The sequence below is a fragment of the Planococcus citri genome, chromosome 2 (genome assembly GCF_950023065.1).
Source record: "Planococcus citri chromosome 2, ihPlaCitr1.1, whole genome shotgun sequence".
Taxonomy (NCBI): Eukaryota; Metazoa; Arthropoda; class Insecta; order Hemiptera; family Pseudococcidae; genus Planococcus; species Planococcus citri.
Window position 1 is genome coordinate 60394870 of NC_088678.1, and position 14580 is coordinate 60409449.

The 14580-nt window shown below is 37.4% G+C and overlaps 1 protein-coding gene across 4 annotated transcripts in view; it reads right to left on the minus strand.

The window, feature by feature from the left end:
* Positions 1 to 14580, minus strand: part of zfh2 (Zn finger homeodomain 2) — a 247387-nt gene that overhangs the window by 203365 nt on the left and 29442 nt on the right. For all 4 annotated transcript variants that reach the window (XM_065351949.1, XM_065351951.1, XM_065351953.1 and 1 more), the window contains exon 2: positions 7356 to 7435. The gene's annotated coding sequence lies outside the window, so the exon portion shown is untranslated. The remainder of the gene's footprint in view (positions 1 to 7355; positions 7436 to 14580) is intronic.

The window sequence follows — 14580 nt, forward strand, 5'->3', positions numbered from 1 at the left end:
AAACGACTATTACACGACGACCAACGACCAAATACCTCAAATACACGCAGAACCTAGTAATTATCTATGTCTAAATATCTTTTTTAAACCTGGCACGTTTCACGTCGTCGTCGTCTTCATACCAGAAACGTATTACTTATTACATGACGTCGACGTCGTCTTCGTCGTCGTCGTAGTGGTCTCTTCGTAATACCTATAAAAATATGTATTCTCCGCACGCCTCGCCTTCATCCACGTATCTTTATCTACGATGCAATTAGGAACCAAAAAAAGACACAAAAATCGACCATCGTCTAGGTACACCACAATTCATCCTATGTAAACTTCCTCTATCTCGAACCTAATTGAACACCACCAAAAGTACCTATACCTATACCTCTCTACACATAAAAGTAGATAAGCTACACGCACATACTACGTACATTAAATCCACACAAACCGTACCTCACTCACTGGGATAAAAAAAATTTAAATATCGTTTATGGCACGAGCTAAACCAGACCTCCTAAATCTAAACTTCGTCTAGGGATACTGCATCTCTAAATTGCCTACACAAGATGCACCTTCATCATGGAAAACATCTTCCGCGCATACGCCAAAGGCACACTTTCCATTCACTCGACTCAAATGCTAATGATCGTATCATCAAAATGCACCGGACCCGGCACATGCGACGACCATAGAATAATATGCAAAACCATGCAAATAAGTATCCTCGCCAGCCTGGACCGATTCCATGTCATCTGTTAAACCCCTCCCTCTCCACCCTGTTCAGCACTCACAAAAATACGCAGCATACGCCACGAACACGAGTCGAGCTGGCTGTTTTTCCTTCCTTTTTCTGATCCTACATACGAAATGAGTTGAGGAGGTACTGAGAGTACTAGATGTATGTAGATATACATAATGCAAATACCCATAGTGTACTATAGGACACCTTACATATGCAAAGCAAGAGGGTGCTACGAGTATCTTTATCGTCGAGTCAGTCTACTTCTACCTAGCCTATGCATATTTAAATCATTCTCTCTCTCTCTTCTTTTTTTTTTGCAAATCTTATAACCAAAGGGTTTTGAATCGAATGCTTGCGGAAACACAGGTATCATTTCTATCGTCAATGATGGGCAATGGGCAGCAGTTCGGTAAAATAAAATATTGCCACCTTTCCCATCGAACTTGGAAGATCTCCTGTTGAGCCAAACACGGGGCAACTCACAGACCGAAAATCTCACCAAGAAATACATAGAACACATGAGAATACCCGAGCAATCTAATACTTTATTAAATATGTATTGCTACAAGTTCGAGATATACCTATACCCCTTTATGGCTTGCCGGATAATATGTTCGTTAACTATCATTATCAGCTAATAAATTCCAATACCTCCGAACCACCACTACACTCTTCGCCAGTGTTTCTTGTCTACTCTAAACTCGTATATTTCATTTTATCTATACCTCTAATTCATCGTTTCGATATAAATTTCGCTCGAGATACGATACACACTATACGCAGAATCGTTGGCAAAAAAACAGCATCGCACACAGGGCCGTTCTTCGATTACCTTTGCACGATAAAAGAGACACGATCGTCCTCGCCCCTCTGCCCGCGCTCCGAGCACGCATCCGAAGAAAAGGGATCCGGCCTTACGTACTATATGACAAGTGTCAAGTAAACGTAAAATATAAAAGGGTTAAGGTTAAAGGTTAGTGGGATATTTTAGGTTTCGAGGTTGAACTTTTTCAAAGATGACAATTTCACAATTACACATAAACTTCGTTGTCAATTTATTTCTCATTATACAACTTGTAAAACCGAGGGATCAAACGATACGGTGAGTTGTTTTCCACATACCCCTCCCCCCTGACTCATTCACGGATGAGCCCACCCCGCCAAGACTACCCCAATATATCTCTTCTTCCGTGTACACATCTAGATATACATGTAACCCTTTACAGCCTTTTCTCTTTGGTATAGACTTTGTCGCGCGGTGATCTCCTAAAAAAAAGGGTTTTGGGCGAACGTCTTTTTTTTTCTGTACAAACTCTTTTTCTTTTATATTAATATATCGTGGCACGACGACGACGACGACGATCAGTACGATGAAATTTATGCGGTGTTTTTCAACAATGTATACGTCGTTATGCAAATTATCGCTACATCTATTAAATTTAATTTAAAGATGAAAAAAAAAAACGAAGGTACCGACCCCCCTTATGCAGCACGCAAAGAAGAATGTACCTGCGATGATCGCCTGTACATCGTATATGTATAACCTGGCCTGATTATCGACTTCTTCTTCTCTTTCTTCGATAACATATTCAAACGGGGCTCGCTAATCTCGAAAATCTTATATACATATTATGCGAATAATTGATAAATAAAGAAAGTTTACCGTTATACTTGATCGAATTAGATTTTCATAGGCGTTCGAATAATATACCTATACTTACCTATATGTATGAGTTAAAGGGGAAGAATATACGAGTACTAATCAAAAAGCAGAGGGAAGGGGAAGAAATTAGCGTTAAACTAACTGCCATCAGTAGCACACAATGATCGTGGTATTTGACAATAACGCATGCTTCATGTTGACTTACGAATTGGAGAACTAATTTTTTTATAACTTGAGAATCGCTGATTGAAGTGAAAAGCATGGATTCAAAAAGTAAACAACACAGAAACCCCCCCCCCACCTCCCCGAAAAAACTACAGGCTCGTGAACTATTCGTTTTTCAAAAAGACTCTCCTCTCCACTTCTGCTTGAAAAAATTTGAAGAAAAGCGCATTTATTTTTTCACCTGAACTTTTATTCTACCTTTTGAATGATGTTTGAAGAAATTCGCGATTTTTTTGACTAATAGAATTTGGAACAGGTAAACTTCGATTATTTTTGGTTCAGGTGGGAGGAGAGGGTGAGGGGGAATGACGTTTTGAAAAAAGGAATGGAGCAACGAAAGCTCTCGAAGAAAATTTGATACTCGAACTCCATAAATTTTCATTCCTCAATCAAAATTCAGAATTTAGAAATTTTTCAAAAAAATCAATCTTATTCTCAGCTTTTAATTTTTTGAAGATTTTTTTTTTTGTTTGTTCTTTCAAAGATTTTATCACCTAGGTATTGTGTGGGTGAATTAGAAAAAAAAATTTACTCGAATGGCAGCACTATTGAAATGATTTGACCTCGTCAATCATTGCGGGAGGGGGGTGTTTTGAAAATTTTGAATAAAGTGAGCTCAGAATCGGATTTGGAACCTAAAAATTTCAAGTGATGTTCCTCCCCCTCCCCCCCCGTACAACCTCGATTCATTAGTTAACGAGTCAAAATGACCAAAAAAATGTTATCAGGAACCTGTAAAAATTCACATACATCAAATTTAAAAATTTAGGTGCCTGAATTTTCGTAGACGATCATGTGTGTGGAAGGGGGGGGGAGTAGTCGAGTTGGGGCATTTCTGAAAATCTTTGTAAAAATAATATTTTTCATTTTCACTGTAATTTTGATCCAGAATTTTTTTTTCTCAGAAGTAACAAGTAACCAGACTTTTTCTGTTTAGGACGGAAATCGAGAGAATTGGAAATTTTAAGTTGGGTATCTCATTAACGTTCTACAAAATGTGAAAATTTTTTCCCATTTAAGTAATGCAAAATGATTAGGGTAAGTATAACATTTTTGAGAACTCCTCGAGGTGGAGACAGAAAAAAAACGTTAGAATTCGCGTCATATGGCTTCGTATAAAGGTGACATATTCAGCGTTAAGGAATTTTTGAAAAAAATAACCTAAACTGCCAATAAAAAGAAAGAAATAAAAAGGTCTGGAGTCGTAACGAACAAAACCACTTGTAAGTACCTAATAGATGAAATCTCATAACAACGTTGAAATGAAAGCCAAAAAAAAAAAAAATAGCTTAAAACCAAATTAGCATTGACAATACCTAGTGTAACAATACCTACGTCGACAATTAATTATTGCAACCACTCAAAACGACAAAATGGCACGTATTGTTCGCATTGTTCGTACTGGGAACTGATTAATTTGCATCTTAACGCTGGCTCCTCCGGTTTTTCTCCTCCGAACACCTCTCTCGTGTTCACATTACATGCCCAAAATTCGATTTTTTTTTTTCGTTCGTTCAAATCGCCTAATTTTCAAGCTGGTACTTAGTGGTGCTCTATTAACGAAGTTGCACGTGTAAAATATGACTAATATGTACATATTTTTCCACGAGCTGTGGTCAAGGGTGAAATTAGAACAAAAATACGCGTACCTATAATTTTTCAAATTGTAGAGTCGACGTAGCAGCAGCCGCCTAAGCAGCGGTTCGAGGTATCGTGTCATTAAGACATTAACACGCAAACACCAACGGTAATTAAATTATACTAATTTTGGTCGGTATTTGCGAGAGCTAGGTGTAGGTATGGGGTGCCCATCTAAAGGCTGAAGCTACAGAGAATGTGTGAGTACAATATGTAAATTTAGCTAAGTGTATGCGTGAAAATTATGAAAAATGTTTCAAATTTTGTTTCAAGTGAGGGGGTGAAACAAAGGGCGAAGTAGCTTTTGATGAGGTGGTGGGAGGTCAGCTATTGAATGAATATTGTGCTACATTTTTTCTTGTTTTAATTTCATTCTCGATCTCGTGAGTTTTTTTTATGGGGAGGGTGAGGGGGTGGGGTTGATGATGAAATGTTATGGCATTTTGAGTACTTTCAGGTGGTGAATAGGAGTATTAGAGAAGGGAAGAGAAGGGAAAAATAGCTGTACCTGGTATCGAGTATCTTCTGAACGACGAAGAGTGCGGAATATTTAATGGATTTTATGAAAATTAGAATAGCTTCGGTGTTACTCTATCTATTCATTTATACGTACACAAGGCAAAGGGCATAAACGTCCGCAAAACCATAGCACAACAGTATGAAAAAGAATACTAATAGAAGAAAATACTTGGTCGAGGGAAAAAACCATGGCTAACAGAGAAAGAGAAAGGACTATTACTATGTATAGCAGCTTAGCTATCAAGAGATAAACAGTATAGTATAGAATAATACGGTGGTGCTCTTTTGATCTTTTTTAATCGCGAAACGAACGCAGCAACGGAGGTGGCGGTTCTGTGTTCTCTACGCTGCTGGGTTTGCTGTTGTTGTTGTTGTTGTTCTTTTTTGTAGTGTACTATAATTTTGTGTAAGGTCGCGGGGGCTAATTTCGATAAAATATTTTACTTGTTTAACGCTTGCGATTTTCGCTCGAATGAGTCTTTTTGAACGTATTATATAAAACTGCATTGACGAGGCTGCTGCTGCGGCGGTGGATGAATTTTCTTCTTCGACGAAACAACGCAACGCGATCCGGTTTTTGTAAATGTCGGGTCTTTTTGTATATACAAAGTATACTGTATACTACCTATGCAGAGAAAGAGTGAGACAGAGCAGCCATATCACCGAGTGAGGGTTGCATTAGTATTTTGCTGCTGTATACATATAGTGAGGCTTGATATATGGAAAATGACTATAGGTAGCTACATATGTGTGTAAGGGAGAAAGAGAGAGAAAAAAACGAAAAAGAAAAGTATAGGGAGAAGTGGAAATTTAAAACCATTGCAGCGTGTAACGTTGTTGCTGAGCCGAACAATAGTCGAGTTTAATTTGTAAACGTGTAACGGATTGTAAATGAAATTAGAATCGGTTCGACGTGCTATGTGCCTCTGCCTGTGCGCGCGCGATCTGAAAATTTAATCGCATTTATAGAGTGTTTTTCGGTTCTGTAGGTATATTGGATTTTGAAAATTGGTTAACTCGAAGGGATAATGTGGTGGAGGAGAAAGGTGATTGGAATTTGAGAGGGATTTGTGGTTGGAATGGCTAAATGAGACGAGGAGTAGCTTTTGACAATTTTTGCTTGTTTCGCGTTTCGCAGTGTTTAGTTTTGAGGAGGAAAAAAACCTAATTAGGTAAAATTTCGTATAAATTGGAATTTTCAAAAAAAATTCTGAGGCTACTGAACTGCTCCGAATAGCTCAAAACCACTTCCAATCCATGAGGGAAGGGTGTCAAAAATAGACAGTATAAAAGGTCCAGCTTTCTAGCTCTATTTCGAAAAACGTTTAATTATTAAAAACGATCAAAGAAGTATAAAAATGTTAAAAACAACTTTTTTTTGAAATAGTGAAGATATCGTTGACATCCCCCCTTTTCCAAAAAAATAATGTCATATCCGAAGACTTTGAAGGAGCGAAAAAATTGCGTGTAAAATTTTGACCCCCCCCCTGCACCTGAAAAAAAGTCTTGCAAAATACCCTAGCGGTGAAAAATTAATAGTGCATATTTTTGCCACAAAAATCTTAATACATAGGATCTCCAAAGACCCAGAATACGGAAAAATCGGTAACTAAAATTTTTCCCCCTCATCAACGCCCCCCCCTCCCCAAAACAGAAAAGGTCGTAAGGTGTTTGAAAAATGGTCCTGCCAAAGTTCTGTTTTTTCATTTTAAAATTTTCTTAGACATGTTGATTATTTTAAAATTTGAAATTTTTCATAACAGGGTAGGTATTTTGTCTGACTTTTTTCAAATTGGAATTCTGCACATTGAGTTGACTAGAACAGAAATATATCTATGATTTGAAACTTTCCTTCGAGAAAAAACTCGACACGCATTTTTTTTTTCATTTTCATCAAACTAAGTTTGTTTAGAAAAACAAAAAACAAGAAATATAAAATACTGGAGCTATTTACTCCAAACCATAAGGTCTCGTACTCTATTCAAACGACATTTTATCTAAAAAAAAAACATCATCACTCAGGTTAATCTACAGATTTATACTTCCTTTCTAAAAATCTTTCGAAACGAACCTCGAAACTTATTAGGTAATCCTCCACACATTACACACCTTATACCTATGCTTACACACATGGGCAAAAAGGCAGATACGAAAAAGGTGCGAAAAACAAAACCTCCTATATGATTTACGATCAGTTAATGAAATTTCCACAACACACCACAGGCCGACGCGTTTAACGAGTACACTTTCATCGACCATTTAACCAACGACCACCTCCACCACACGCCTTGATTACACGTTTTAATTAAAACCCATAAAGCTCGCGTTAAGTCTTGACCAAATAACGCGCGCTAATCAATCCATTACACAACGTCAGCTCTCAGCTGTCGCCTTATAAAAACTATACCAAAGTAGGTATACGCACATGATACATTCTGCACACAGTCACACATCCTCATTCTCCGGACATCCTACAATATATACCCACTTTATACTGTGGTATAATTAAAAGCTCTCCTTCATCGTAACTAATATAACGAGAGAAGAAAAAACGTAGATAAAAATACATCAACTTACCAATCGAGGTAATTTTTAGATAACGTATCAATTTCTCATCAGAGGGTTCTTCTTCGGAATAAATTAACAAAAATGAAAATCTGTGAACAAACAAAGCAAAAAATCCATCAATTAATATCTTCGTCAGCTAAATTTAGAAGAAGAAAAAACACTGGAAAAAATAACGATCTCAATTACTTCGTTAATCCATACGAACATAATCACGAAAAGTAAAACAACGAATCCCTTCTTGAAAAAAACCACCAAGAAATCGTCGAATAAGGTAAATATCCCCCCCTCCATACCCCTTCCAACTTCCATCGTCGAGTCAAGATGAGGAAAAAATACTAATCGAAAAATCACGTCTCATTTTTCCAACAGTGGCTCAAATTACCTAATTTTTGTATTTTTTTTTTTCATCTCTACGTTCACCCTCTAGCTTTGGGCAATCTTCGAAAGCTTTCGCCACATTTACCATAATTTCGAAAAATTCCGTCTCTCTGTGTTTCATCATCTCGACTAATTCCATTGCAACACGTCGTATTCATTTATAAAAAGGGTATTAGTTAAGCAATGTTGCGTGCCTAAACTCACACATACAACATATAAACGTACACCGGAGTCAGAAACACTGTGAGGACGACTATTACGCGAAGAGAAACGGCGAGAACCACCCTTAATGTAAATCCTCTTCCACCCTTATAGACCGCTACGTCGTTATAATTGCATATCTAAAATTACTAAGGCTGTTGTTGCGTCGTTGGCTGCGCTCTCCTCGTATAGTCAGTGAGTCACCCTTAAACTCTCTAAACAATAATGAAGCCGTGTTTTAATTGCTTTTACAACGCAACGTGTAGCCTTTGCGACGACGCTTCCTTCTTCTTTGAGATTGGGCAAGAGCCAGACGTAAAGAGGAGGATTCTTCGTTCAACATAGGTACCCACTATAGGTAACAGGGCATCGTAAAAAACATTAACCCATCGACCCCTTTCACCTCCCTTACAGGATTGTTGTGGTAGTGGGTGGTATTATCTTAGCAAGCAACCACTGCTGCAAGAGCAGCTCGGAATCGTCTAGTATTAATTATTCAAATTAATGACTTCATCGCGGTCTTCGTCGTCGTCGTTTTCACTAAAATCCCTGACACTGGTTGCTTTTCCACTTGAAACTTTTTTCCAAGGGTGTTTCCTTTTTCTTCGACATCGAAGGAGAAAAATTATTCGATTAATTAAGAATTTCTACAACAGGAATAACAGACTCTTCAAGCACTTACGCTATTAAGAAATACGAGAGCGAACTAAAATCTAATATTTGTTTCGCCAATGTACAGTACATAATAATTATTTGCACCCTTATCTATGTTAATGAAGTTGCCTAACGTCAGAAATTCAAGGCGAACCACTTTTCATCCCTGTCACGATAATAATGTCACCGTATATACAGAATCAAACTACAGCCTGTCTAACGAATCAACCACCACCCTATTTACATAAGGGTTGACATTGCTATCGACCATTGCCTATCCGTTTAAATACATCACGTTGTACTTTTACACTCTTTTGACCATCTACCCTTCTTGTTCATGTCGATCTCACTATCGCGGTCGGTCATCCTTGATTATCTTACATAGCCATATCTGGAATTCGATGTAAGTACACAGAATCACACATGGCGACAACGGCAACGACAACGGTGGTAATAACGACGTCGGCGACGGAAATGAATATTTACTGTACGCTTGAGAATATTCGTAATACAATTAGAAACGACGACGACGACGACGACAACGATAATGGCCAGTAAAATGCGACCGTCGTCGATGCGCTTTCTTCGCCAGCAGCCGGCCAAAATACGTACAAATTGACCACAATAATTTTATATCGTGTCTGAGGGCCATTTCTCCTTATAACCAGGCTTCATTTATATATAATCAAGTTCATGATTTGGCCAGAACTGCACTGCAGAGGTTCAAGTGTGATATACTCGACGGAGGGCATACTTGTATCGGTTATGTTTTCTAATGACTTTTCTTCATCCCCTCAAATTTGGGATACTTGATTTTCAATCATCATGATAAGCTTTTAAAATCGATATTTTATTGTGTGTGTGTGTGTGTGAGGGGGGGAGGAGGATGTAGCAATTTGTTTAAAAATGCACACCAGATTTCAAAAGTACCTACTTATAATGTTTTTCTATTTCTGGTAAACTACTGGTAACTTTTGGTACATTACTGGGAATTTCTGGTAAATTACTGGGAATTTCTGGTAATTACTGAGAATTTCTAGAGAATTACTGGGAATTTTCAGAAAATCACTAGTAAATTGTGGTAAATAATTAGTAATTTTTAGTAAATTACGCGTAATTTCCAATCTGTAATTTCTAGTAAATTATCTGTAATTTCTAGTAAATTACGCGTAATTTCCAATCTGTAATTTCTAGTAAATTATCTGTAATTTCTAGTAAATTATGAGTAATTTCAGGTAAATCTTGGGTAATTTTTCATAATTAATTGGTAAATTACTATTTACTGGACACCGTTAATTTTCGATAAATTTCTGATATATCACTGGTAATTTCTAGTAAACTAAGTACTGCTAATTTTCAGAAAATCACGAGTAAATGTTGGTAAATGATTGGTAATTTTTGGGTGAATTGCTGGGTATAGTCATTTTTGGTAAATTACTAGTAATTTCTGGTAAATTGCTGTTTCCTGGACACCAGTAATAAAATTTCTGGTAAATTTTTGTCTAATTTCTGGTAATTTCTGGTAAATTACTGGTAGCTTTTTCTAATCAATTTCTATGTCATTTCCATCACTTTCAAGACATTTTAGGTATTCTACCCAATCCTTGGATCATTTTACAAAATAGATACTTCAAGGTAATTTAGCCTAAATAAAATATTCCAAAACTCATCATCATCTCCACCGTTTCCACTTCGCAATTAAAACCCATAACATAATCGTTCCACACACACCCTTTCAAAAAATAATCATCCAAACTCTTTCAATCAACGAAAAATACCCTTCTTCATCAATATCTCTTCGCCAGCTGATCAGCTCTCCCCTCCTCCCTTCAATCACACATTCTCTCCGAACCCCTCGTTCAGCACGTTTCGTCCATATTACACGCTGCATAGTTCCATATTTACACTTATCTAATAAAAATCAATACCTAGTACGTCCAAACTGCACATATAGCACTATGCAATACAGTCATGCAAGTTACGTACACTCGTCGTACTCGTATATGCAAGAGAGACCCTAACCCATATAAAAACCTTGTCGCCTCGTTCTCGTAGTATACATTAAAGTATACTTACTTACTGGCACAACATATCGAATTCACTAGGCCAGCCAACACACATTAGTATTATATGGTTCGCATAAACGCGGGGCAAGGGGATGATGCGGGTGTAAGGAGACTGCAAAAAGAGAAGGCCGCAAAGTGTACACACTACGTACGACGTTATAAATGCATATACATTGCACGCAAATCGATTACACAATTGGCGGTCAATTTGTCCACCCTATTGTCGTTTCAGTGTCTGATAAAATACGCCTGCTGCTCGCTACTCGGTGTTAAATTCGCGGCCAAGTTGGGTCCGAAAGAATAATATTCTATCATGATACCTACAGATGCATTTCCTAATTCCATATTTGGAAAAATCGATATTATACATGTATAAGATCACAGCTAAAATCACAAGCACGTGAGATTTCTATATGTAAATTGAATCTGAACGAGAAACACTGCTAATGCACTTTATATTCTGGTAACCCAAATACACGAGTACATCCGAATTAGAGAGCTGCTTAGGGAAATATTTGGTGCACACAAACCTCAATTTCGGACCAAAAAAAGAAGAAAAAAAAACACACGACAACATTTCAAACAATCACAGCACTTTTTTTTCATACATTGTACCCTTACAACTGTTCAGCACCTTCATGTAACACACATCAACAACAACAGCAACACCATACCACACGCCAATGTAAACAACCCCGATATACACACAACATGGTATATAGAGGTACACGAGGGTTGAATGTCCGAACTATTTCTCCACATATACTACATATACGCGAGTATCTCACTCGTTCTCGCTCTCCGTCTTTTTCTATCCTATCGTTCAGCGTATATTCGCAGCCCACTGTCCACCGCCACTGCCACCGGTGCCGTCTCTTCTTCGGCTGTTTTCGATTTCGATGTGTCTGTGTAGCCTTTTTCATGGTCAACGTGCTCTGTATAGATTCGGCGTATTGATAATGTATATACGCCGTCGCCGTGTGTACACACTACACGCAGCACTGACCGGTATCCTACTTACGACGTACATCCTCAGAGATATCGTACACGTATATTACACGACCACATGTATAAAACTACCCTTTGTACTAGGCAAACCACCGCGTCGACCCTTGTTACTGATAAGGATGCTGGGATGGTTTTATAGATAGACGTAGGTATCTTCGCGTTCGTCTGATCTTTTTTTTCATTCTCTTCAAGTACTTCATTTCAGTGTAGAGATATTTTTTTTGGCGAATAGATACTTATGATTCGTGCATGCGACGAAGAAGTGACATTGGTCATTAGAATCGAAACGGTGTTTCAAAAAATGCTTTCAATTACCACTTTTACCGTAATTACCGATGACTTATCGCAACAGGTTGCAGTTCATAAGAAAATTTAAAAATCAAGTCATTTCTTCGCCCAAGAATATTCAGAGATGATAGGACCACTTTGTTCTTTCTTTGTTTTTGAGGTTTTGACTGATTATAAGTCAAGCATGATTACATTTGCTCCAAAATTTGACTTTTGCACCAATTACAATAAATTAATACGTTTTGTTGTAAATAACAGCAATTTACCGTAATTTCCTGTAATTTACCGTAATTACCCGTGATTTACCGTAATTACCTGTAATTTACTGAAATTTACCTAAAAATTCTAGTAATTCACTGAAATACACCAGTAAATTTTATTGTAATTCACCAGCAATTTTATGAAATTTACAGTAATTTACCGTATTTTTTTGTAATTTACCAGTATTTTTTGTAATTCACCAAAAAATTCCAGTAATTTACTGAAATTTACCAGTGATTTTTTTTTTTTGTAAATCACCAACAATTTTATAGACATGACATTAATTTACCGTAATTTTTTGTAATTGACCGTAATTTCTTGTGATTTTACCAAAAAAAAATGCCAACAATTTTTTACATAATTTACCAGTGATTTTATGGAATTTACAGTGAATCAGATAAAATTACTGGTACATTCAACAGAAAAAATAATTACTGATAAATTTTATCGAAAATTATTGTGGTACTTTTGGTAAATTACAGGATTTTGGTAAATTACAGGAAATGACTGCAATTTACCAGTAATTTCCTGTAATTGGCCACTGACCAGTATATTCATTTTTTTTTTTGCAATTTTTACTTTAATTCAAGTAGGTATCAATAATTTTGAGTAATTTCTTGTAATTGACCATCAAATTTCTGTAATTTACCAATAATTTCCTCCAATTTACTGCAATTGGCAAGAAATTTTCCGTAATTGACCAGCAATTTTCTGTCATTTAGCAGTAAATTCCAGTAATTCACCAGTAATTTTTGGTAAATTACCGTAATTACGGTAGATCTTGAGTAGATGCAAGTCTCTTGTGATCAATCTACAAATTTTGAATTCTCCTCAAATTTCGAATCAAAGTCCACTCCTCAACTTCAAACATGACAATCTCTTTTCCACATCTAATCAAGACGACCGAGACTAACGAAGAAAAATTCACCAAATCCATCACCACCGCTTCCTTATTACAACAAATCCAATTTCGTTATAACGCTAAAGGTGAGAAATCATCGAAACCCGCAGTTTACCAGGCAAAAAACCTTACAACCGACGCTTTCGCCAGCCCAGATCTCACACTCGCGCCATCATCCTACGCGAGCAATTATCCACGACCAATTTCGCGCCGCGAACCTTTAAGACATCTACACTTACACACTTACAATACTCGTATAATAAGGCGCATACTTGTACTCAACTTGGTACATAATAGATCTACCATATACTCGTACCTACAAGTAACCAAACACAGGCACACATATTTAAGCGTTAATTTGATACACAGCGACGACGATGATTTCCGCGGTTTAAGCATAAATACTTATCTGATTGGTGAGAAAGTTTTATCTAATTTTTTCTCTTTTTTTTCATTTTGTATTATTTAGCGCGCGATTAATCGCGGACGTCGTACAAAACGTAGGTAGGTGAACGAAGACAGAGAGGGCTTCGTATGTTGCCTCGAGTGATCACGTTTATCGGTAAAATTTATCATATACCAGAATAGGTGCGACGATGGTGGCGGTGGTGGTGGTGGCGGCGGAAAGTGCGATTTACTCGTACTAAATAGTAAAATACGTTGCTCGGAAGGAGGAATTTTTCTTCTCTAATTAGTCGGCATTGGCTTTCTGCTGCGGTCATCTCGAGTAGAATCACTGAACTATACAACACCAGCACCAAGACATGAGCTGATATCTGTAAGTGTTCAGATTCATCAAAGTCGCTTTCTGTAACTTTGAATCTATCTCTCGAGAGCATGTTTCAATAATGTGAGAAATCTGCAAACAGAAGCAAGTGTCACCTATCTTTAAAGATTGATAACATCGTCTTCTCTGGTCACTCCAGTCTTCCAACTACTCTTGACGAGTACCCAAATGCCGGAAATGTATGGAAATTATAGTACCAATGCAGATTCAGTAGGTGATCTCTTCCCTATATGCACATTAACATGCATTTTATCTAGGTCCTCAACATTCTATTAGCGACCAGCAATCATATACCTACAGTGAAATCGCATTCAAGTGAAATTTTTTTCCGCTTTGACGAAGCAGCCTGTGACACGAGCGACGTTCCCAAGCACGAAATTGATTAGCTCGCGAACGTTGTACTATGTGTACGTAGTATACTCTTATAATGAAAGAGGACGTTCACCGAGAGTATGTAATACGCAGAGGAGGCGGTGGCGGAGGCGGCAGCGGCGACCACGACACCATATTCCCCTCAATATGGCATTCTATATTATACTGTGTATAATAATAATGAAACAGCACAGCACACAGAAAACCAGAGTATCATTATCATTATCATCATCATCATCATCATCGGTGCCAAAAATAATCTGCCAATTAATAAAACTAATGAACGTTCGATGATGGTAGCGTTATAATGGCCGCGAT